Source organism: Coregonus clupeaformis, chromosome 10 (assembly GCF_020615455.1).
Source record: "Coregonus clupeaformis isolate EN_2021a chromosome 10, ASM2061545v1, whole genome shotgun sequence".
Taxonomy (NCBI): domain Eukaryota; kingdom Metazoa; phylum Chordata; class Actinopteri; order Salmoniformes; family Salmonidae; genus Coregonus; species Coregonus clupeaformis.
In genome coordinates this window covers 27468791-27484998 of record NC_059201.1, presented here as the reverse complement: position 1 = coordinate 27484998, position 16208 = coordinate 27468791, and the positions used below count along the sequence as shown (strand labels likewise).

The 16208-nt window shown below is 40.4% G+C and overlaps 1 pseudogene; it reads left to right on the top strand.

The window, feature by feature from the left end:
- The first annotated feature begins 1997 nt into the window (after positions 1-1997).
- Positions 1998-16208, top strand: part of LOC123481306 — a 28217-nt pseudogene continuing 14006 nt past the window's right edge.

Sequence of the window (16208 nt, the reverse complement as noted above, 5' to 3'; positions counted from 1 at the left end):
TAGGGTCTTTAATGAAAAGAAGACAATGTAGTATTATTGAGGTTATGCAGTGTATGATCTGTATGTCCCATTCCTCTCTGCCTGGGTGTATCTGTGTGCATTTTGTCTCTTCAGTCACTCCATACCCAAAGCTAGAGCTCTACTATGCTGAGCCTGGTGTTCCGGAATGCTAAAGGAGTTCTACAGGAGTCCAGTCTACCTACAGCTCCAGCAAATTGAGATTTTGTTTTAATTTCTTAAGAGGGACTGGATTTATTTTACCTGAACCAGTCCAGTCAATTGTTTATTAAGTAATGTTGTGGAAATCTGATGTCTCTGGGAATGGGAAGAATGAGTTATCAGATATGATTAAGATGTAAACCACGTTAGGTTAGTTTGGAATTAATTTGCCAACCCTTTTTATCACAAGGCACTTTTTTATATTTCACTGTTTATATCATGGAACAAAAGTGTAACATAAAGGGTGTGTGTCTTAAAATGACACTCTATACCCTGTATAGTGCACAACTAGTCCTGGCCATAGGTAGTGGGAATAAAGTGCCATTTCAGATGTAGATGCTCATTGCCTGCTTGTTTACGTACTAGTAGAAAGATGCCATAGCAACCGAGAATGATCCTGAACTGTAAGACTAACATGTCAATCTGCTTGTTGATGAAGGTCCTTCTGAGCTAGGCACCGTTCAGATGTCTTAACCCTTGAATGATATGAATCAATTTATGCCCAGTTTGGGAGTTTAGGTATTTTGTAGATTAAATAATTTGTGAAAAGCCTAGCTCAAGTCGGACCTCTAGAAGAAGCACAATGTCTTCTCTAGAGGGTATGCTCTTTTGAGAGCATCTTTCAGAATGTTACCAATAGAAATGTCATGCATAGAATAACTTATACGATACCACCCTCTTGAATAATAGATGGTTTGTCCACGTTGTACATTCTGCATGTTGTTTCACTTAATATGCCCCAGCTTTCTTTCATTTTTCTTTCATTCTCCTGTGAAGCTTCTAGTCAGTTGTCTTTTTTCATTGAGCTACTGTACTTAAACTGTAAATAAGTAATTTGATCTACTGAAAACAATTAATTTGTACTTTGTAAATATTTTTGTAAGTTTTTTGATGAACCATACTATCAGATAGTAATCAGTCTTACATACAAAATGGTCCTAAAAGGGCCTCATCTCATTTATGATTATCATGCACTAAATATCTGCTCAGAGCACATGGAATAGAGCAGCCTTTTAAAATAAAATACCACCACTTATACTCACCGTTTGCTTTGACAGTTATTTACTTGGGACCAGATTATGACGTTTTGTCATGTATAGAACATGGCGATGTCCTGTGCATGTGCTACACAAAAAACAATATACTTTTCTGTTCATGGACACCCCTCACTATAACTATTCACTACTCATGATTTTCTTTTACACTTGATTGTGCCAGATTAGAGCAATTGAGAACAGGAGCTGGATAGTGGTTGCTGATTACAGGAGAGTACATTTTTCATGTTCTTAGGCTTTACACAGGCATCCCAATTTAGATTTTTTTGCCCAATTATTGGCAAAAGATCTGATCTGATTGGTCAAAAGATCAGAATTAGGCTGCCTGTTTAAACACAGCCCTATTGTGTGCTGTGGTGAGTGATCTGTGGTCCTCTGTAGCTCAGCTGGTAGAGCACGGCGCTTGTAACGCCAAGGTAGTGGGTTCGATCCCCGGGACCACCCATACACAAAAAAATAAATAATGTATGCACGCATGACTGTAAGTCGCTTTGGATAAAAGCGTCTGCTAAATGGCATATTATTATTATTATCTGAATATTCAGAGTCTGCAGCTGTACATCTGTGATGTCACCACTGAGGTACATAATGTAGAATACCCCTTAACTGTAACTCAAGTATGTAAAGGACAAAACAGACCAACACAAACGCAGTAGATCACCTGCTGGGTGTCGACGAATGGTGGCCATTCAACATGTAGAATCATTGGGAAATTTTCAGAAAATGGCTGCCAATATTCTGAGGCTGTGCAAGACCGACGTTAGTGTTGGTCTGTCGTGTCCTTTATAGGGAACAAAGTTTAATGAGACAAGCCATCTTCAACAGTGCATTTATTGTCACAGGTCGAATTCAACATTGCCTCCAGAGTGCTTCTATCCGAACACAAGCCGGAAGGAGAAATAACACCAAAATGTACACCAGCACCAGTTGGAATAGCAAAAAAACAAACAACAGTGCTTAAATAAGAGTTAAGGTACAACCCTTTTCACCAGGAGGCAAATGTAAACAGGGGGAATCCAGAGAATTTTGCTTCTCATGGTCTGAGAGTCCTTTAGGTGCCTTTTGGAAAACTCCAAGCAGGCTATAATGTGCCTTTTACTGAGGAGTGGCTTTCGTCTGGCCACTCTACCATAAAGACCTGATTGGTGGAGCGCTGCAGAGATGGTTGGCCTTCTGAAAGGTTCTCCCATCTCCACAGAGGAACTCCGGAGCTCTGTCAGAGTGACCATCGGGTTCTTGGTCACGTCTCTGACCAAGGCCCTTCTCCCCCGATTGCTCAGTTTTGCCGGGCAGCCAGCTCTAGGAAGAGTCTTGGTGGTTCCAAACTTCTTCCATTTAAGAATGATGGAGGCCACTGTGTTCTTGGGGACCTTCAATGCTGCAAAAATGTTTTGGTACCCTTCCCCAGATCTGTGCCTCAACACAATCCTGTCTCGGAGCTCTACAGACAATTCCTTCGACCTCATGGCTTGGTTTTTGCTCTGACATGCACTGTCAACTGTGGGACCTTATATAGACAGATGTGTTCCTTACCAAATCATGTCCAATTAATTGAATTTACCACAGGTTGACTCCAATCAAGTTGTAGAAACATCTCAAGGATGATCAATGGAAACAGGATGCACTTGAGCTCAATTTCGAGTCTCATAGCAAAGGGTCTGAATACTTATGTAAATAAGGTGTTGTTCTGTATTTTTTTTGTAATACATTTGCAAACATTTCCAAAAACCTGTTTTCACTTTGTCATTATGGGGTATTGTGTGTAGATTGATGAGGAACATTTTTTATTTAATCAATTTTAGAATAAGGCTGTAACGTAACAAAATGTGGAAAAAGTCAAGGGGTCTGAATACTTTCCGAATGCACCGTATGAACAAGAATATAAATACATCAACTTTAACACAAATACATGCCACATTGTTTTGACCCAGTTCAAATGGATAGCCAAAAAATGTGTTCATGAAACAGACTACAAGGTAGCATCCTGACTTATGAGCCTCTGAGGCTGCTATTGAATCTGATCAGCCTGGCAGGAGTAGAGTTCACCCACTGGATCATATGCATCAGCAACGTAGGCCAATCTTCGCTAAAAAAAGTATTTTATTTATTTACATTTACATTTACATTTTAGTCATTTAGCAGACGCTCTTATCCAGATTAAATAAAAAATGTTCCTCATCAATCTACACACAATACCCCATAATGACAAAGTGAAAACAGGTTTTTGGAAATGTTTGCAAATGTATTACAAAAAAAAAACAGAACAACACCTTATTTACATAAGTATTCAGACCCTTTGCTATGAGACTCGAAATTGAGCTCAAGTGCATCCTGTTTCCATTGATCATCCTTGAGATGTTTCTACAACTTGATTGGAGTCAACCTGTGGTAAATTCAATTAATTGGACATGATTTGGTAAGGAACACATCTGTCTATATAAGGTCCCACAGTTGACAGTGCATGTCAGAGCAAAAACCAAGCCATGAGGTCGAAGGAATTGTCTGTAGAGCTCCGAGACAGGATTGTGTTGAGGCACAGATCTGGGGAAGGGTACCAAAACATTTTGGTACCCTTAACAGAAGATAAAAGTTGCACACCCTCAATACCCCTGACTGCCCTGTTTGTTATGGACGATGGATGCAATGGGTACAGATTGGGTCATCAGCGGCGGTCCCTCGCAGTTTAGACCCAACGTGGCAGTAGTGTTGGTCTGTGATCCACTCCAAACTGTCAATGCATAAATAATTCATCAAAATTGTGTTGATATTGCAAGAACATATTGTAATTTCACATAACCATACCAAGATACAGTAGCTACTCTACCTGCTTCATTCATGACGAGACAACTAACTGGAACAAGCTAGCTAACTAGTGTGGGGATCTATTTTCTTATAACTAGATGTGATGCCTAGCTTAGAAAGAATACATTAATGATTAAACATAATAGGTTTGTGCTGTACTGATATAGACTGTTTAACATAACAAGCTGTGATTAATGTGAGGAACCATTAGGGGGTAGGGTGAGATAAAGCTTGTGACTCACTTACACAAACACAGCCTCTTTGTTAAACCGCTCAAGGACAGACTATGTCTGAGGTTGCTGACTCGAGACAAGTTGTGGAGATAACAACTAATGCCTGGCAACAGTGAAGCGCCAAGGGACTGGGACCAGCCTGTGCGCCAACGATAGGCTGAGTAAGTCTAAACCACGCTCAGTCTCTACTCTGATAGGCCTGCATGGAGGAGGAACTATCTCTGTCAGAGTATTAAAATAATAATTTTGGGTTGGGACAGTTAGTTCTCTGTCTGCCCTGCGTGGTTTTTCAGTGGGCCCGTATATACGAACATCATATTTACCAATTCAAGTGTTTGCATTAATTAAAATACTAGTCTATTTTAGAAGACGTGTATTGACCTCTTTTTGTTCCTATACCAGATTTGAATTGACGCAACTTAACAATTGGTGACCACCAACGTGATCTGGTAGAGGGACTTCACTGGGTATTGTCCGGCCCATTGGACATCTCTGTCATTGGACGGTGTGTTTCACAAAGAGTCCGGACTACTAAAAACAGGTAAGCAGACACCTATTGTTATATAACTAAAGTTCTGCACATTGGCTTTATCCAAATTAATTTTGTGAAACACCTGTTTGATGTAAGTGAACTAAATTATGAATTATTATACAAATTATTATGAGTAGATAAGCACCATATTGTGACATGCAAACCTGTGGTGAATGTGATGTTAAACCTTGGTACCATAGAGTATTGTTCCACCGACACGTACCAGAGGGCTAGGTACGGCTAGGATCGGGGAAAATACTGAAATCCCCAGGCTAGGACCACCAGGGGTGGGAACTGTGGGATATAGGGAATTATTGGATTAAAAGTGTTGCGCTACTTGCAAGGATCGTAACTACGAGGGTACGGCTAGGATCAGAGGGACACTTACAATTTTAGATAGTGTTGCGCTATCGGCAAGGTCCGTAACTAGTATGGCTAGGATCGTAGGAGCACTTTAAAGTACACTATAGTGTTACGCTTCGGCAGGGAGTTGTACTTGGGGGTACGACCCAGATCGGAGGAGCACTTTAAAGTATAGGGTGTTGTATGAATGAGAGTGCAAATGATCCCAGTGTAATAAAAGAGTGAATGCGGGTTATTAAAATAATAAACCTGTATACCTTGATAGAAAACTAATTAGGAGTTAAAGAAGTCTGTGGTTGCTTAAACCGTATAACCCGTTAATAACAATTGGGAATAGATATACTAGGGTAGAGAAATTAAAATAAAATATATATTAAAAGTGAGACATAGAATCATAGCCTAAAAATTTTAAATTTCTAAAATAAAGGTAAAAATAATGAATAACTAGTATGACTAAACTGAAACGTTTGAACTGATATAACTGAACTGTAACGTTTGATGTTTGACATAGCATAATACTGGTTTTAAATAATTATGTTGAAGCAATTTGGTTTATTATTTGATTTAACGTTTGATGTTTGACATAGCATAATACTGGTTTTAAATAATTAAGTTGAAGCAATTTGGTTTATTATTTAATTTAACGTTTGATGTTTGACCCTGCAAAAATACTGGTAAAATAATTAGACTGAAATAATTAGGTTTATCGTTTAAATATAAATATGCACCGACTTTAACTAATTAGGTGGGAATAATTTGATTTAAATAAATAGATAGACATACTTTAAATAATTAAATAACGGATGAATATTACAAATTAAAACCAAAAACATGACTACCAGTGGAGAAGCGGAAAGAATATTGACGTATGAACTTGCTCACCCGAACGTAGATGTACATCATGGGTGAGAAAGTAGAGAATATTTACATTTGCATTTTTGGTCATTTAGCAGACGCTCTTGTCCAGAGCGACTTGCAGGAGCAATTGGGGTTGGGTGCCTTGCTCAGGGGGCACATCGGCAGCCCTGACCTCAATCCTATAGAAAATATGTGGGCAGAACTGAAAAGCCGTGTGCGAGCTAGGGAGGCCTACGAACCTTACTCAGTTACACCAGCTCTGTCAGGAGTAATGGCCCAAAATTCACCCAACTTATTGTGGGAAGCTTGGCAGGGGAAGGCTACCTGAAATGTTTGACCCGGGTTAAACAATTTAAAGGCAATGCTAACAGATGCTAATTGAGTGTATGTAAACTTCTGACCCACAGGGAATGTGATGAAAGAAATAAAAGCTTAAATAAATCTTTCTCTCACTATTATTCTGACATTTCACATTCTTAAATTAAAGTGGTGATCCTAACTGACCTAAGACAGGGAATATTTACTAGGATTAAATGTCGGAATTGTGAAAAACTGAGTTTAAATGTATTTGGCTAAGGTGTATGTGAACTTCAGACTTCAACTGTACATGTTGCTTATGAGCGCATTTTACACTACCTTTGGATTATAATAAGATTTTAAGGCTCGTATGAATGTCCTGCTAACTATGTTTGTGTCATCGCATATCAACTGCGTTATACTTAAAAAACACTTCAACTTCAACCAGTAAAATGGCTCTTTGGCTAGCTTTTGCTACAGCTTATATCAATGAGCATTAGCATTCTAGCTAACAACTGCTGCATCCAAAATAGTTATTTTGCAAACATCACAACCAAATATAATCTTAGCGACTGTGCAAGCAAGAATCAAAAAACATCATTGTAAGCGTGAGAACCCAAAAAAGTAAATTTTTTTGGAAGTAATAAAACTTAAATCTACTGTAGGCTATGCTAAATATTAGGAAGGTGTCCCTAATGTTTGGTATACTCTGTGTATGTCTGCTACAGAGAGACTAGAGAGAGCATGAGAACATTTGTTTTGATCAGTCATGGAAATAAAAGTGCTGAAAACATGTTGACACCATTTAAAAATACGATGGAGAACAAGCTATAGAGGATGAAAAATACAGGAGTTTTGGCGTAGGTACAGCTGACTAGTGCTAGTTAACGCTACTTTAAAATTTAAAAAAAAATACCTGGAGTCAAAGTATTGTTTATAATATCGTCCAAAGATAATATTGCGATATGTAATTGTTTAGATTTTTTCCCTCCATTACTGAGTGTTTGGGTGTGCATGGGTGGGGTGGCAGGACATAATGTTATGTTATGAGCACACACAGGAAGCCTGGCTGGAAGCCTCTCTGATAGGTTCTCTAGACCAGGGGTGGCACTACTTCTGACTTGGTGCCACAACATTGAAGGCTCTATGGTGGATATACTAAGGGTGGTGTGAGGGTATGTGCAGTACATTATAAACATCATAGAGACTATCCTAGTGAGAGCCAGAGCCAAATGCAAGGAGGGGGTGCTGTTGTGGGGGCTGTGGGTTCTGTCTCAGTGGCTGCAGCTGCTTTTGGCCGTCTCCCTGCCTCTGGTTTTCAGCTTCATTTCACCCCCTAATGAAGATTTAGAGGCACCCCTGGCAAGGGTGTGAGTGGGGAGAGGGAGTGTGTACGTGAGGGAGAGCAAGGAAGGAAGAGACTGGGTGGATGTCTTTCATTAGCTAGGTTTCCATCCAATTGGCAACAGATTTTAAAAGTAATTATTCTAAAATCTGCATAAAAACAATATGCGCATTTTCCCACCAGAGATGTATTTCCATCAGATTTACTTGTTTCAGACAAAAGGCTGTGCTTTATGACGTAGAGCATATAAAAATACCTTTTGCGGTTAAATGGGTTTCCGTTGCATTTTCAGATCTACTGATGATTTTCTCATATTGTTTTGCCTTATATAGCGAAATGTTGCATTATATAGCGAGTGTGCCCACTCTGATATTGGCACGTAGCGCTCTAGCCAACAGCTCCCAGATACAGTGTGGGTATAGCGTATATGATGATATTATTATGGACAAAAGAGCAAGATCATTTTTATTTGTCAAATGGCAGCCAAACGTCGATGATCATGTCACCAGAATAAGACCCTCGATATTTATTGAAAAGGGCATCAAGCTTATCACCTTGCACTTTCACCACCCCCTTATTTAATATGTAGCCTAATAAACTGCATGCTTTCCCGACGGTTATTAGATAAATATTTGCACATGAAGCGTTTCCACCAACATTTCTCACATAGTAAATTTTAACAACAGAAATAGATCCAACCTTTTCGAGCGTATTTTGTTTTGTCAACATTTGAAAAGTTTACCAACACATTTTCTGTTTCCATCAGGCATGTCATGTACATTTTCATCTGACATGTACTTTTCTCGCCCTAAAAGGTTGGATGGAAATCTGGTTAGTGTCCCAGTGAAATCTCCTATGATGGACCACCTCTGCTCCAGTACGGGAAAGGAAACTGTCTATTGTGACTGGTCTCTCTCGCTCTCTCTCTATTCAATTCAAAGGGCTTTATTGGCATGAGAAACATGTTTACATTGCCAAAGCAAGTGAAATAGATAATAAACAAAAGTGAAATAAACTATATAAAATTAACAGTAAACATTACGCTCACAAACGTTCCAAAGGAAGTAGAGACATTTCAAATGTCATATTATGGCTATACATACAGTGTAGTAACGATGTGCAACTAGTTAAAGTACAAAAGTGGAAAATAAATAAACATAAATATGGGTTGTATTTACAATGGTGTTTGTTCTTCACTCGTTGCCCTTTTCTTGTGGCAACAGGTCACAAATATTGCTGCTGTGATGGAACACTGTGGTATTTCACCCAATAGATGTGGGAGTTTATCAAAAATTGGATTTGTTTTTGAATTCTTTGTGGGTCTGTGTAATCTGAGGGAAATATGTGTCTCTAATATGGTCATACATTTGGCATGAGGTTAGGAAGTGCAGCTCAGTTTCCACCTCATTTTTTGGGCAGTGTGCACATAGCCGGTCTTCTCTTGAGAGCCTGGTCTGCCTGCAGCGGCCTCTCTCAATAGCAAGGCTATGCTCACTGAGTCTGTACATAGTCAAAGATTTGCCTTAATTTTGGGTCAGTCACAGTGGTCAGGTATTCTGCCACTGTGTACTCTCTGTTTAGGGGCCAAATAGCATTCTAGTTTGCTCTGTTTTTTGTTAATTCTTTCCAATTGGTCAAGTAATTATCTTTTTGTTTTCTCATGATTTGGTTGGGTCTAATTGTGTTGCTGTCTGGGCCTCTGTGGGGTCTGTTTGTGTTTGTGAACAGAGCCCCAGGACCAGCTTGCTTAGGGACTCTTCTCCAGGTTCATCTCTCTGTAGGTGATGGCTTTGTTATGGAAGGTTTGGAATCGCTTCCTTTTACAGTGAGGGAAAAAAGTATTTGATCCCTGCTGATTTTTGTACGTTTGCCCACTGACAAAGAAATTATCAGTCTATTATTTTAATGGTAGGTTTATTTGAACAGTGAGAGACAATAACAACAACAAAAAATCCAGAAAAAACGCATATCAAAAATGTTATAAATTGATTTGCATTTTAATGAGGGAAATAAGTATTTGACCCCCTCTCAGTCAGAAAGATTTCTGGCTCCCAGGTGTCTTTTATACAGGTAACGAGCTGAGATTAGGAGCACACTCTTAAAGGGAGTGCTCCTAATCTCAGCTTGTTACCTGTATAAAAGACACCTGTCCACAGAAGCAATCAATAAATCAGATTCCAAACTCTCCACCATGGCCAAGACCAAAGAGTCTCTTCGAGGATGTCAGGGACAAGATTGTAGACCCACACAAGGCTGGAATGGGCTACAAGACCATCGGCAAGCATCTTGGTGAGAAGGTGACAACAGTTGGTGCAATTATTCACAAATGGAAGAAACACAAAATAACTGTCAATCTCCTCGGCCTGGGGCTCCATGCAAGATCTCATCCTCGTGGAGTTGCAATGATCATGAGAACGGTGAGGAATCAGCCCAGAACTACATGGGAGGATCTTGTCAATGATCTCAAGGCAGCTGGGACCATAGTCACCAAGAAAACAATTGGTAACACACTACCGTGAAGGACTGAAATCCTGCAGCGCCCGCAAGGTCCCCCTGCTCAAGAAAGCACATATACAGGCCCGTCTGAAGTTTGCCAATGAACATCTGAATGATTCAGAGGAGAACTGGGTGAAAGTGTTGTGGTCAGATGAGACCAAAATCGAGCTCTTTGGCATCAACTCAACTCCGCCGTGTTTGGAGGAGGAGGAATGCTACCTATGACCCAAGTACACCATCCCCACCATCAAACATGGAGGTGGAAACATTATGCTTTGGGGGTGTTTTTCTGCTAAGGGGACAGGACAACTTCACTGCATCAAAGGGGACGATGGACGGGGCCATGTACCGTCAAATCTTGGGTGAGAACCTCCTTCCCTCAGCCAGGGCATTGAAAATGGGTCGTGGATGGGTATTCCCAGCATGACAATGACCCAAAACACACGGCCAAGGCAACAAAGGAGTGGCTCAAGAAGAAGCACATTAAGGTCCTGGAGTGCCTAGCCAGTCTCCAGACCTTAATCCCATAGAAAATCTGTGGAGGGGAGCTAAATGTTCGAGTTGCCAAATGTCAGGCTCGGAACCTTAATGACTTGGAGAAGATCTGCGAAGAGGAGTGGGACAAAATCCCTACTGAGATGTGTGCAAACCTGGTGGCCAACTAAAAGAAACATCTGACCTCGGTGATTGCCAACAAGGGTTTTACCAACAAGTACTAAGTCATGTTTTGCAGAGGGGTCAAATACTTATTTCCCTCATTAAAATGCAAATCAATTTATAACATTTTTTACATGCGTTTTTCTGTATTTTTGTTGTTATTCTGTCTCTCACTGTTCAAATAAACCTACCATTAAAATTATAGACAGATCATGTCTTTGTCAGTGGACAAACGTACAAAATCAGCAGGGGATCAAATACTTTTTTCCCTCACTGTAGGTGGATGTAGAATTTAACTGCTCTTTTCTGGATTTTGATCATTAGCGGTATCGGCCTAATTCTGCTCTGCATGCATTATTTGGTATTTTACGTTGTACACTAAGGATTTTTTTTTGTAGAATTCTGCTTGCAGAGTCTCAATTTGGTGTTCGTCCCCATTTTGTGAATTCTTGGTTGGTGAGCGGACCCCAGACCTCACAACCATAAAGGGCAATGGGTTCTATAACTTCGATTCAAGTATTTTTAACCAGATCCTAATTGGTATATCTAATTTTATGTTCCTTTTGATGGTGTAGGAAGGCCCTTCTTGCCTTGTCTCTCAGATCATTCACAGTTTTGTGGAAGTTACCTGTGGCGCTGATGTTTAGGCCAAGGAATGTATAGTGTTTTGTGTGCTCTAGGGCAACGGGTGTCTAGATGGAATTTGTGTTTGTGGTCCTGGCAACTGGATATTTTTGGAACACCATTATTTTTGTCTTACTGAGATTTACTGTCAGGGCCCAGGTCTGACAGAATCTTTGCAGAAGATCTAGGTGCTGCTGTAGACCCTCCTTGGTTGGAGACCGACGCACCAGATCATCAGCAAACAGTAGACATTTGACTTCAGATTCTAGTGAGGCCGGGTGCTGCAGACTGTTCTAGTGCCTCGCCAATTCATTGATATACATGTTGAAGAGGATGGGGCTTAAACTGCATCCCTGTCTCACCCACGCCCAGTGGAAAGAAATGTGTATGTTTTTTGCCATTTTTAACTCGTCACACTTGTTGTTTGTAGTTATAGGATTATTTTATGTATCATTAAGGCAAATGTAGGGGAGATGCCAAAGGTAAAATATAATAAACATGACTGTGTTTTAAATGAATGTATGTATCTTTCACAAAAGCTCTCAACAGTATGTATTACATTAGTTCTTTTTTAAGAAGGGGCCTAGGCCACGAGCCAATAGAATAATAGAATAGAGAGGCTTCATATAGAAAAAGCATTCATGACCTTTTGGAGTGGACATTGTGTGACAGCTGGACGTTGGAAAAGAAGGGTGGTGCAGAACTAAAATAAGTTAGGAATTTGCCATAAGGGGGTAACTGAATATGCCATGGAAGTATGTTTGTGCATTTGTGTGTGTATAAAAGGGAGCTCTAAGCCAGAGAGAGACAGCCGTTCCATGGAACTGCTCGGCTTTCATTATTAGATAATAAAAGTCTAATTTTTGGATTCACAGGCTCTAGTTTCTTGAGAGATATGTTTGAGTTGACTACTTTCGAGTCATATATTTCTCGACAGTGTACATGGATTTTATAATGTCGTATGTTTTTTCCCCCAACACTGCTTTCCATCAATTTGTATAGCAGACCATCATGCCAAATTAAGTCAAAAGCTTTTTGAAATCAATAAAGCATGAGAAGACTTTGGCTTTGTTTTCTTTGTTTGTCGGATAGGGTGTGCAGGGGTGAATACGTGGTCTGTCGTGATGGTAATTTGGTAAAAAGCCAATTTGACATTTGCTCAGTACATTGTTTTCACTGAGGAAATGTATGAGTCTGCTGTTAATGGATTTTCCCAAGGTTGCTGTTGACGCATACCCACGGTAGTTCTCTTTCTCTCTGTTCTCTCACTCAAATGATATATAGATTCTCTTCTCTCTGTTCTTCTGTTCTCCCTTTACCACTCACACCCTCCCCCCTCTCGCTCTTTCTGTGATCTGTCTCTCTCTCTCAATTCAATTCAAAGGGGCTTTATTGGCATGGGAAACATGTGTTTACATTGCCAAAGCAAGTGAAATAAACAATACAAAAAAGTGAGAAGACACAAAACAACATCAACAAAAACGATTGGAATTTAACAGTAAATATTGCACTCAAATGGTTATATTATCAGCTATGATAAATATTGGTGTTATTTACAATGTTGTTTGTGCTCCACTGATTGCCCTATTTTTCACGTGTCGGACACATCTTGCTGCTGTGATTGCACACTGCAGTATTTTGCCTAACAGATATGGGAGATTATTAATGTTTGATTTTGTTTTCAAATTCTTTGTGGGTCTGTGTGATCTGTAGGAAATATGTATCTTTAATGTGGTCATACATTTAGCAGGAGGTTAGGAACAGTTGGAAATTAACACCCAGCCACTCACAAAATGCAGGTAGATGTTGTCATTTGCAGGTAAGTATGTATATTTTACCAGCCACGTTGGCGGGTGGTCACACAGAGCATTTTAAAATCCGAAGCCCACATGTAGAAGTTGGTCGAGGTTACAAGAAAGGCTACTAAAGTGTGACTTTGTCCTTATGTTTGTTGGCCAGTTACATTGTTTTGTTCACATGCTAGGTTGTTTTTCAATGTTAGTTTTAGTTTGCTGCAACTGTCTGCTGCTAGGAAGACATAGAAGTTAGCGATCTTTTTGCTTTCTCATAATTTGGTTGGGTCTAATTGTGTTGCTGTCCTGGGGGTCTGTTTGTGTTTGTGAACAGAGCCCCAGAACCAGCTGGCTGAGGGGACTCTTCTCTAGGTTAATCTCTCTGTAGGTCAGGGCTTTGTGGTGGAATGTGTGGGCATCACTTCCTTTTAGATGGAATTTAACAGCTGTTTTCTGGATTTTGATAACTAGTGGAAATAGTCCTAATTCTGCGCTGCATGCAATGTTTGGGGTTTTGTGTTGTACACTAATTATATTTTTTAAGAATTCTGCATGCAGTCTCAATTGGTTGTTTGTCCCATTTTGTGTATTCTTGGTTGGTGAGTGGACTGCAGACCTCACAACCATAGATGGCAATGGGTTCTATAACTGATTTTAAGTATTTCTTAGCCAAATTTTACTTTTGATGGCATAGAAGGCCCTTCTTGCCTTGTCTCTTAGATCGTTCACAGCCTTGTGGAAGTTACCTGTGGTGCTGATGCTTAGGCTGAGGTAGGTATAGTTATTTGTGTGCTTTAGGGCAATGGTGTCTAGATAGAATTTGTATTTGTTGGCCTGGCAACTGGACCTTTTTTGGATTATTTTTGTTTTACTGAGACTTACTGTCCCCAACCAAGTCTTACAGAATATGTGCAGAATATCTAGGTGCTGCTGTAGGCCCTCCTTGGTTGGGGACAGAAGCACCAGATAATCTGCAAACAGTAGACATTTGATTTCCAAGTCCAGTAAGGTGAGGCCGGGTGCTGCAGACTGTTCTAGTGCCCTCACCAATTCATTGATATTAATGTTGAAGAGGGTGGGGCTCAAGCTGCATCCCTGTCTCACCCCACGGCCCTGAGGAAAGGAATCTGTGTGTTTATTGCCAATTTGTGTACATTGATTTTTATAATGTCATATTTTTTCCCCAACACCACTTCCATTAATTTGTTATAGCAGACCCCTCATTCCAAATTGAGTCATGAGCATGAGAATACTTTGCTTTTGTTTTGTTTGTATGTAAGGGTGCGCAGGGTGTATACGTGGTCTGTCGTACGGTATTTTACATTTTACATTTTCGTCATTTAGTAGACGCTTTTTATACAGAGTGACTTATCAGAGCCGACTTACAAATTGGTATTTGGTACAATGTCAATTTGACACTCGCAAAGGACATTGTTTTCACTGAAGACATTTTGGAATCTGCTGTTGATGTTACTGCAGATGATTTTTCCGAGATTGCTGTTGATGCAGATTCCACAGTAATTATTAGGTTGGAGGGTTTGTATTTTGTCCTGTAGTTCATTCAATGTAATTGGAGAAACCAGTGGGTTCTGGTAATCTTCAATAGCTGATTCTAATATTTGTAGTTGATCATATATACAGTGCATTTGGAAAGTATTCAGATCCCTTGACTTTTTCCACATTTTGTTACGTTACAGCCTTATTCTAAAATTGATTATATCCCCCCCCCCATCAATCTACACACAATACCCCATACTGACAAAGCAAAAACCGGTATTTATAAATTTTTGGATCTCTCTGTACTTTGCTCCGTTAATCTTTCCCTCGACCCTGACTAGTCTATCAGTCCCTGCCGCTGAAAAACATCCCCACAGCATGATGCTGCCACCACCATCCTTCACCGTAGGGATGGTGCCAGGTTTCCTCCAGACATAACGCTTGGCATTCAGGCCAAAGAGTTCAATCTTGGTTTCATCAGACCAGAGAATCTTGTTTCTCAAGGTCTGAGAGTCCTTTAGGTACCTTTGGCCAACTCCAAGCGGGCTGTCATGTGCCTTTTACTGAGAACTGGCTTGCGTCTGTCCACTCTACCATAAAGGCCTGATTGGTGGAGTGCTGCAGAGATGGTTGTCCTTCTGGAAAGTTCTCCCATCTCTGGAGCTCTGTCAGAGTGACCATCGGGTTCTTGGTCACCTCCCCCTGACCAAGGCCTTTCTCCCCGATTGCTCAGTTTGGCCAGGTGGCCAGCTCTAGGATGAGTCGTGGGTGGTTCCAAACATCTTCCATTTAAGAATGATGGAGGCCACTGTGTTCTTGGGGACCTCAATGCTGCAGACATTTTTTTGGTATCCTTCCCCCAGATCTCTGCCTCGACACAATTATGGCTTGGTTTTTGCTCTGACATGCACTGTCAACTGTGGGATCTTATTTAGACAGGTGTGTGGCTTTCCAAATCATGTCCAATCAATTGAATTTACCACAGGTGGACTCCAATCAAGTTGTAGAAACATCTCAAGGATGATCAATGGAAACAGGATGCACCTGAGCTCAATTTTGAGTCTCATAGCAAAGGGGTCTGAATACTTATGTAAATAAGGTATTTCTTTTAAATACATTTTCAAAATGTTCTAAAAACCTTTTCGCTTTGTCATAATGGGGTATTGTGTGTAGATTGATGAGGAAAAGCAGTCTTAATACTTTCCGAATGCACTGTATTTCCCATTGGAGTCCATAAGGAGTACAATCTGTGGCTTTTTGTGTGCCCTCAGTGGGTGTCGAGGCATTTTCATGGGGGGTTGCTAGAGGTGGTGGGGTCTGCTGGGTTGACGGTTCTTCATTTGTCTGTTCTGCTGTTGTGTCGAGGGAGGCTGTGGTCAGGATCTAGGGTGGGCTGTTCAGCTGTGGTGTCTAGGGCTAGCTGTCTCTCTCTCTCTC